The sequence below is a fragment of the Phocoena sinus genome, chromosome 7, assembly GCF_008692025.1.
Source record: "Phocoena sinus isolate mPhoSin1 chromosome 7, mPhoSin1.pri, whole genome shotgun sequence".
Taxonomy (NCBI): domain Eukaryota; kingdom Metazoa; phylum Chordata; class Mammalia; order Artiodactyla; family Phocoenidae; genus Phocoena; species Phocoena sinus.
Genome location: NC_045769.1, coordinates 103,745,187 through 103,753,260, shown reverse-complemented (window position 1 = coordinate 103,753,260; position 8,074 = coordinate 103,745,187). Strand labels below are relative to the sequence as shown.

At 44.9% G+C, this 8,074-nt stretch overlaps 1 protein-coding gene across 10 annotated transcripts in view; it reads left to right on the top strand.

The window, feature by feature from the left end:
- C7H2orf76 (chromosome 7 C2orf76 homolog) overlaps positions 1 to 8,074 on the top strand; it is a 91,780-nt gene that overhangs the window by 13,685 nt on the left and 70,021 nt on the right. Inside the window, exon 1 of one of the 10 annotated variants that reach the window (XM_032636801.1) lies at positions 123 to 2,316. The exons of the other annotated variants lie outside the window; for them this stretch is intronic. The gene's annotated coding sequence lies outside the window, so the exon portion shown is untranslated. Of the gene's footprint in view, positions 1 to 122; positions 2,317 to 8,074 lie in introns of those variants that run through there. 10 annotated transcript variants of the gene reach the window in all.

The following is an 8,074-nucleotide window of genomic DNA, read 5'->3' as shown; positions in this document are numbered from 1 at the left end:
CAGGTTGTCAGGGCCTCCAGTGTGACCCTTAGCCTGATAGTAGGCACAGGCTCCGGACGCGCAGGCCCAGCGGCCATGGCTCACAGGCCCAGCCGCTCCGTGGCATGTGGGATCTTCCCGGACCGGGACACGAACCCACGTCCCCTGCATCGGCAGGCGGACCCTCAACCACTGCGCCACCAGGGAAGCACTTGATAGGTGTTTTGTAGGAGAGGTACAGGAGCTGGGACAGATGTTCTGATACACTTGTTGGTGATGGTTATCGTTGTGGTCAGAGCCATCTGTCAGGGGTGGCAAATTCAGGAGTCAGTTAAATTTAAGGTGCTTATACCAGTTTGGGGGAACCTTGTCAGGGTATTCTGCTTCATGAGAACTGCTCTGGGGCAATTCTGAAAGATAAAAGATAGTTAACGAATGATCCTTCCCACCCCTATCTCCTGGGGCACAAGTTGTTCTCTCCCCAGCTGGTGAGGTTATTTCCCTCCCTCTACCTCCACAAAAATGTGTGTGTCCCATTCCAGAAGCTATAACTTCACCTTTTTTCTAATCAACTCCTATTCCCTGAAGGGAGTTTTTATAAAACTTACGGAGACTCATTAGGTCCCCCACTCTGGCCTGAAGCGTACTCCACCGATGTGATCTACATCACTGTTAGTCCAAGAGAATCCAGGAAGCTGAACCAGAGTTATGTTCAAATCCCCTAAGCCCCCTTTTGGCCACCTTGCCACATGGAAGATGTACCAGTCAGGCTGGCTGGGGGTACCTGAAGGGGAGAGAAAGAAGCATTATGCCCAGAAACGGTCTGGGTGGAATCCCAGGATTTCACACTGGTCTCTATAACTGCCCCTCCGCTCTCTTCCTCTTTGTCCTGATCATTTCCCAGGAAACCAGAGAGAGGATGATCCCTTTCTGGGGATAGCTGTGTTCAGTGAACAAACTGCCATTCTAGGGTGTGTTCTAGGAGGAGATGAGGGAGGTAGAGTGAGAATTCTTTTTTAGTTGATTTCTTAGGCGGTGGTTTCAGTGCTTAACAGTCCCAAGTAGCTGTGGGTGTTAGGGAGGTTTGGGAGGTCTACTGTGTTGGGAAGAAAGAAATTTTCTTCTACTCTTCGAGGATTGTTTCCACGATTCACAGCCCTTTAGAGAAGTGTCTTTGATCTGCCACTCTGTGGTTTTCTAAGAGGTAGATCAAATAGCTGGGCCTTTGGCAACAGCTCAAGAGTAAGTAAAACCTAAGATTCACCTATGGGAATATTAGCCAGAGCTATGGGAACAGCCTTCAGTTCTGCCACTGAGCAGAGTGAACGTGTCTGGTTTTGGTTTTTCACAGCTGGAGCTCGGCTGAACATTCACAGTAGGCCAGTGGACACTGCTGGGTTTCAGCTTAGCCAAACCATCTGTGAACTAGGCCCAGGCATTTAGGGGAACCTTGCTGTGAGCAGAGGGTCCTGTTGAGTCAGTAACTGCTTCGGGTGGTGGAGTGAAGAAGAAAGTTTTCCCCAAAGGGAAAGCTGCCACTTTTCCAAATCAGACTGATACGCACATAGGGCTCAACTTGCTAAGTTGTTAAACATATCCTTTCCATTTGATAAGGGAACCTGTTTGGTTCTTCCCATCTTAGTCATTGAGCTGGAGTTGACTCACTCCCGAATGGGAATATTAGGCTGAAGAATCGCAAGCTGTGTCAGGGGGGTGAGGAGCCCAAGACCAAAAGGGGCCTCTGGGTGGAGGCTGACTTCCCTTTGCTAGAGGCTCCAGTTCGCAAAATCATCAGCCACAGTGACTGGTGGTACCTCAAAGGGGTTGTCGGGGTGTAGGGCCCAAAGGTAGAGATGTACCACAGCTTGCTAGACCACTTTCAATGCAGCTGATTGGTTTGGGCTCCACTCAGGATGCTGCCTTGTAGGTTAAAAGACCATGTAGAGTGTCCAAGTGAGGACTTTATCAATCAGGGTTCAACTGGAGAAGCAGCAGAGCCAGTAGAAGACAAAATACAGAACACACACACACATACCACACACATATCACACGAGGAACTGGCTTACTCCATGGTGGGGACTGGCTAAGTAGGTTAGACGTTCAGAGGCCGGTAGTCAGGAAGGGCCCATGAGGAGCAGACTGGACCCCACAAACACCAGCTGAGGCTCATGATCTCAAGCAGCGCTCAGGAGGGAGGGCCCCGGGGAAGGGAGAGCAAGTGCAGACCCCGCTGTGATTTAGAGTCTCTGAGCTCAGGGATGCCTAAGTCCTCCGAAAGGGCTTCTAACAGATTAAGTCAGGCCCGCCCAGGAGAATCTGCCTTTTGATTAATTTAAGGTAAGCTGATTATGGACTTTAATTACATCTACAAAATGTGTATGCTACAAAGTACATACAAAATATGCTTCTTCCTCTAACATACAGGAGAAAATATTGCTTGTGGCTCAGAGTAACCAGAAGCATGCCGGCAAGGGCTTTCTGGGGACTGTGGCTCCACCTGGCCACACTGACACATCACAGAGCCATCCCAGGCACACACTGTCTCCAGTACCCAAAGAGACCAACGAGGTGCTAGGGTTCTTTTTTGGTGGTAGGAGGCTGAGGAGACAGCTGTTGTTGCTTGATGGCCAAAGGAATTGGGCATTATGAATCCACCCACATAATCCCAAGAAACTTTACTTGTTGAGTAGAGCCCTGGATTTAGCTGGTGGAGGTGTGATAACAGCACAGGACCATTGAGACTGAGGTCTCTGATTTGCCAACCAACAGGACATTATTATTACTATTATTACTTTTTGCGGTACGCGGGCCTCTCACTGTTGTGGCCTCTCCTGTTGCAGAGCACAGGCTCCAGACGTGCAGGCTCAGCAGCCATGGCTCACGGGCCCAGCTGCTCCGCGGCATGTGGGATCTTCCCGGACCGGGGCACGAACCCGCATCCCCTGCATCGGCAGGCGGACTCTCAACCACTGCGCCACCAGGGAAGCCCGATATTTTTTATATGTTGAAAACTTTGAACATCAGTGGGTAGGGCTATTGTATGACGTCCCAACCCACCCACTGATGACAAATGGCAGGGGAGCTTCTCCCACTAGCGTTTCTCTACCTATAGCTCTTCCTGATGGGGGAGAATCTCCTTTGGCCTGTAGACAGGGAAGTATAAGGATATATATACATCTTTGTACAATCAGATGTAGAAACAACAACTGTACTTTGAATTGGCCTGAAGCATCCCATCTACTCCCTCATGTTAGTTTCCTTTCCCCGCTGTGAATCGTGTCCAGATCCCACTAGCTGAATCTGAGTGCCTCCTCCTGCACAGGGCCAGGTAGGACGGACAGACGTGGGTGCCTGTATCCACAGAGCCATAAACATTTGAGTCCCTCCTTTCCCTGAAGTTCCTCAGTATGCTTGGGTGCATAAGGCCTTCAGTCTCTCTTGGGGACAGAGAGACCTCAGGCCACCCCTAATGCTCCTCCTTAAAGCAGATGTCAGGGTAGGGGGCAAGGGGAGGGATCAGGGTTACAGAGGGGGAGAGGAGCTCTGTGCCAGTTAGCAAGGCACACATATGTTTAGTTTCATATGACCCAGTGGCTATTCATGGCTCAACTTAATGAATTTTTCAGTTACCCAAAAGCTCTAGATCCCCATTGATGACATAATTTGTTTCAGCTCTGGGGACTCTACTTAACAGCTACAGCCTCATTGCCTCTCATCTGGGGCCACAGGGCTTGCGCCTCATTGCCATGGTTGCATCCCTTCCCCTCCCACCCCAAGGAGGGTGATCAACAACCAAAGGGCCGTTGGGCAGTTTGTTTCAATCCTCCTTTTTGCTGCTCATCCTCTAAAGGTTAATTAACCCTTACAACCCCACACCCACCACTTGGACAAGAACATTTGCTTCTGGATCCCAGGGAATCTTCTTATACGCCCTAAACCCGTGGGACCTTTGTCTTTTCTGTTCCAGAAAGCCATGTTTCTGCCAGCATCCCATCCTTGTCACACACTGTCAAGAACTGTGAAGAGTCTTGGGATTTTATCCTACTCAGAAGCTGACAGATCAGCCTGTCACAGTTTACTGGTCGCTGGCAGAAGACATGGAACTCCTGGGTCTGAGACAAAGGACTGCATTACAGCACAGCCAATAGCATGAGCTCCCTGTTTGTGTCATTTCCTCTTGCCCCGTGAGTCCACAGCTGTAGAACTCTGAGTTTAGCTAATCCAAATATTTTATGAAGACTTTATAAATAAAGTCCCTGCAAGCAGGGACTCCCCTGGTGGCCCAGTGGTTAAGACTCCATTGCAGGGGGCACGGGTTCGATCCCTGCTTGGGGAGCTAAGATCCCGCATGCCACATGGTGCAGTCAGTAAATAAATAAATAAATGTACTGATGAAAAGATAACGTAGCAACACTTAAAAAAAAAAAAAAAAAACTGCAAGCGAACCTGCCCAAACAGCCCAGAGAGAGACGTTATTTTTATTATAGTGGATAACAAACCAACCTGCCCTCTATTCTGGAGGGAGAGAATATCTCTGTCTTCCTGGGTTGTTTGCCATACACATATCCTTGAAAAGATATCTGAGAGCTAGAGCAGCCAACGCGCGTCTGCTTGCAACACGTGCAGAAGCGTGAGGGCGCTATGGAGAATCGTCTCCCACACACACTGTACAAGGATTAACATTCTCACTGATGATTGTGTATCAGGAAAAATCGAATTTATGTTCAGTGTACCTTGTTTAAAACAAGAAGGAAAGTGCGTGAAATATTCTTTCCAAATGGTTAAGTCTCAAACCCTTTGGAAAACTCAACTGCCCAGAATAGTTAGTTCTCTGAGAGTCTTACCTGCTGTGAGCAGAGAAAACAGATTATGATTTTGTGTATTCTCCCCAAATTGAAGGTCACAAAGGCAGGTCTGTGGAATTGTAGGTGTTAATTTGTCAGTGGGTGGTGTACTCAGGGTGAACAGCAAGGGTTTATTTACTAGAATTGATTGACTGACGCTTCCTCAGGAAAGGCCAGCTGCTAATGTCATCTTGCAGTAAAGCAGTTATAGCATGGAGAAGTATTTGTGTGGTCGTCTGATTTAACTAATATTTGTTTTGCACCTCCTATGTTATCTTAAGCACCTAAGGTGTGAGACTTTATTTTTTTAACCTATCTTAAAAATGGCTGAGGTCAAGGACTTTAAATCTTTCATAAGTTAATACATTGAAAATCTCTTTCTCAAAAGTTTCACATCAGTGAAAGATGAATAAACTGATTTTTCTAATATAATAGGGTTTTTTTATAATTAAAAATATATTTATTTATTTATTTGGCCATGTTGGGTCTTCGTTGCTGCACGCAGGCTTTCTCTAGTTGCGGCGAGCAGGGGCTACTCTTCGTTGCAGTGCACGGGCTTCTCATTGCGGTGGCTTCTTTCGTTACAGAGCATGGGCTCTAGGCACGCAGGCTTCTGTAGTTGTGGCATGTGGGCTCAGTAGTTGTGGTTCGCGGGCTCTAGAGCGCAGGCTCAGTAGTTGTGGTGCACGGGCTTTGTTGCTCCGCGGCATGTGGGATCCTCCTGGACCAGGGCTTGAACCCATGTCCCCTGCATTGGCAGGCAGATTCTTAACCACTGCATCATGAGGGAAGTCCCTATAGTAGGGTTTTAATATGAATTATACAACTAAACATCTGGAAGAAAAAGACCAAGAGGTTTTCAAATGTTTATTTGATCCTCACGTGGTCCTACTCTATAAATGTATAGTTTCATTTCTTAAAAATTATGCTTTTGAAAATTTTTAAAGCAAATTTCTGTTAACTTTTTTCTTTTTATTATAATGACAAGCTTTTGGTATTTCATTGTTACCAAGATCTATTTTTAGAATAAAATTTTGTTTTCCATTTAAAAGTTTTAAAAAAATTATGCTTTTGAAGTAGGCCAGAATAGATTAAAATGGAATTAACATTTTAGGCATAGTCTTAAATGTGACTTGATTATAATTTGTCATTCTTATGAACTTTAGTTACTAATTTGCCAAGGTTGTATTCTCTTTAAAAGGTGAACATTTCTCATTCACCTACTTAGCAGTGTGCTAGGTGCTCAGTATTTTTAAGAAGAGTAATAAAGAGAATGTAGGGTTTTTTCCTCTCCCTTTCTGGAGGTTTTTTTCCCTCTCCCTTAAACAACTTTTTAAGGGGTAAAATGACATACTTGGATGATATTTAGTAGTACATATGTTTATTTACTCCAAAATCATTGTCACAATCATTTACATATTGAGTAATGATGAATCTTAGCAGAACTCTTCTTTTTCCTGCTTTTATACCTGACCATCTATGCCAGTTTAGTTTCCTCATGTAAAAGAACAATAAACTGTATTTCTTCTTTTTATTGATTTGTTTCAAAAGGAAGGCAAATAGACTCTTTGCCCTGTAATATTAGTTCCTAAATCTAGAGGAAAATTAAGCATTTAGTGTGAGTAATATACATATATATTTTTGTATGTGGTTAGAACATTAGTTTTTTGAAAGTTGTACCTTTTTCATATGGGTAAGACAAGGTTTAAAGCAAACTTCATGTATGACAATTTTGATTTTACAGTACTTAAATTTAGGGAGTAGATATAACTTTACAAAATATTGTAGTTTTTCAAAAGGTTTCACCTTAGGAGTCTGTTAATTTTCAAGTCGCGTACACCCTTCTCCTGCCTGTTGGGGAAAGGAAAGTCAGCCAGTGCACTCTTTTGCCTGGTGGTTGTAAAGTCGTCTCCATGCTAACTGCCCGAGTGCTGAGTGCTTTTCTACACTTAAAGCTTCTAACTCTTAAGGACATTTTGGATTGTCTTCCATTCTCGGACAGAAAGGTCAAGAGCATGCTTTCTTCAAATACTGGAAAGCACTTTTTTTCTTTTTGGTAATATAGTCAGTCCTCATTATTCACAGATTGTGTATTTGTGAATTCGCCTACTCACTAAAATTTACTTGTGAGTAAAAGCAATACTCAGGCACTTTCTTGGTCATTCCCCGATGCGCATTCTCCAATGACACATTTGAGTCAACAAAATTCATGTTACCAGCTGAGGTCAAACCAGGCAACTTGCTGCTGTCTTGTTTCAGCTCATATTGTAAACAGTTGTCTGCATTGTGCTTTATTTAGTGCCATGCTTTTCACATTTTTATGCTTGTTGTTGGTGATGTCACTGTTTAAAATGGCCCCCAAACGTAGTGCCATCTAGTGTTCCTAAGTGCAAGAGGGCTGTGTGTGCCTTACAGAGAAAATCCGTGCATTAGGTAAGCTTTGTTCAGGCATGACTTGTAATACTGTTGGCTGTGAGTTCAGCGTTTATGAATCAACAATATGTGTCAAATAAGGTGTCTTTAAACAGAAATGCACATAAAACAAGGTTATGTATTTATTGGCTGATGAAAATGTTGTGGCTAGAGGAACCAGAGGCTCCCCAGAACCTGGCCCTGTATTTCCCTAGGAGCAGTGGTTCGGTATTCACGAATTCAGTGTTCACGAACACTTTACAGACATTATCCACTGGGAGTAACCAGAATTGGCTGTAGTTACTTTTTATCCACTGCGAGTAACCAGAATTGGCTGTAGTTACTTTTTTTGTTGTTTTTAGCTGAGAGAGGTCATCAATGGAGTACTTTATGCATTTGCATGTTTTGTGCTTATCATGATGCTGGGCTCTGAGCTTTTTGTTCAGCTCAGGAGCCACCCCCCACCAAGGTGGTTTACAGCTCTTTAGCTCAGAACTTTGGCTAGGGGAGAGGAGCCAGCTGAGAGCTGAGAGGTGTTAGGCTGTTAGGGAACCTGGCTTGCAGCTTGTCTGGACTTTCCCTGACCATTCCATGCTGAATTTCCACCTTCCCTGCTCACGCTGCTGGATCCTGGGCCATAAAAAGCAGCTTCAACCTGACCTGTAAGGCTGGTCCAGGAGGGGAGGGTGCTGGACTACATCTATTCTTGGCTCTGATGATGCAGTGGTTGCCTGTCAGGGACGTGGGAGCTCCATGTGAGGTCATTCCTGCATGGGTTTTGTGTTTGCTTTGCTTGTTTTTAAGAGTTTTGCTTTGCTTTGGTTATGGGTTTTTCTTCA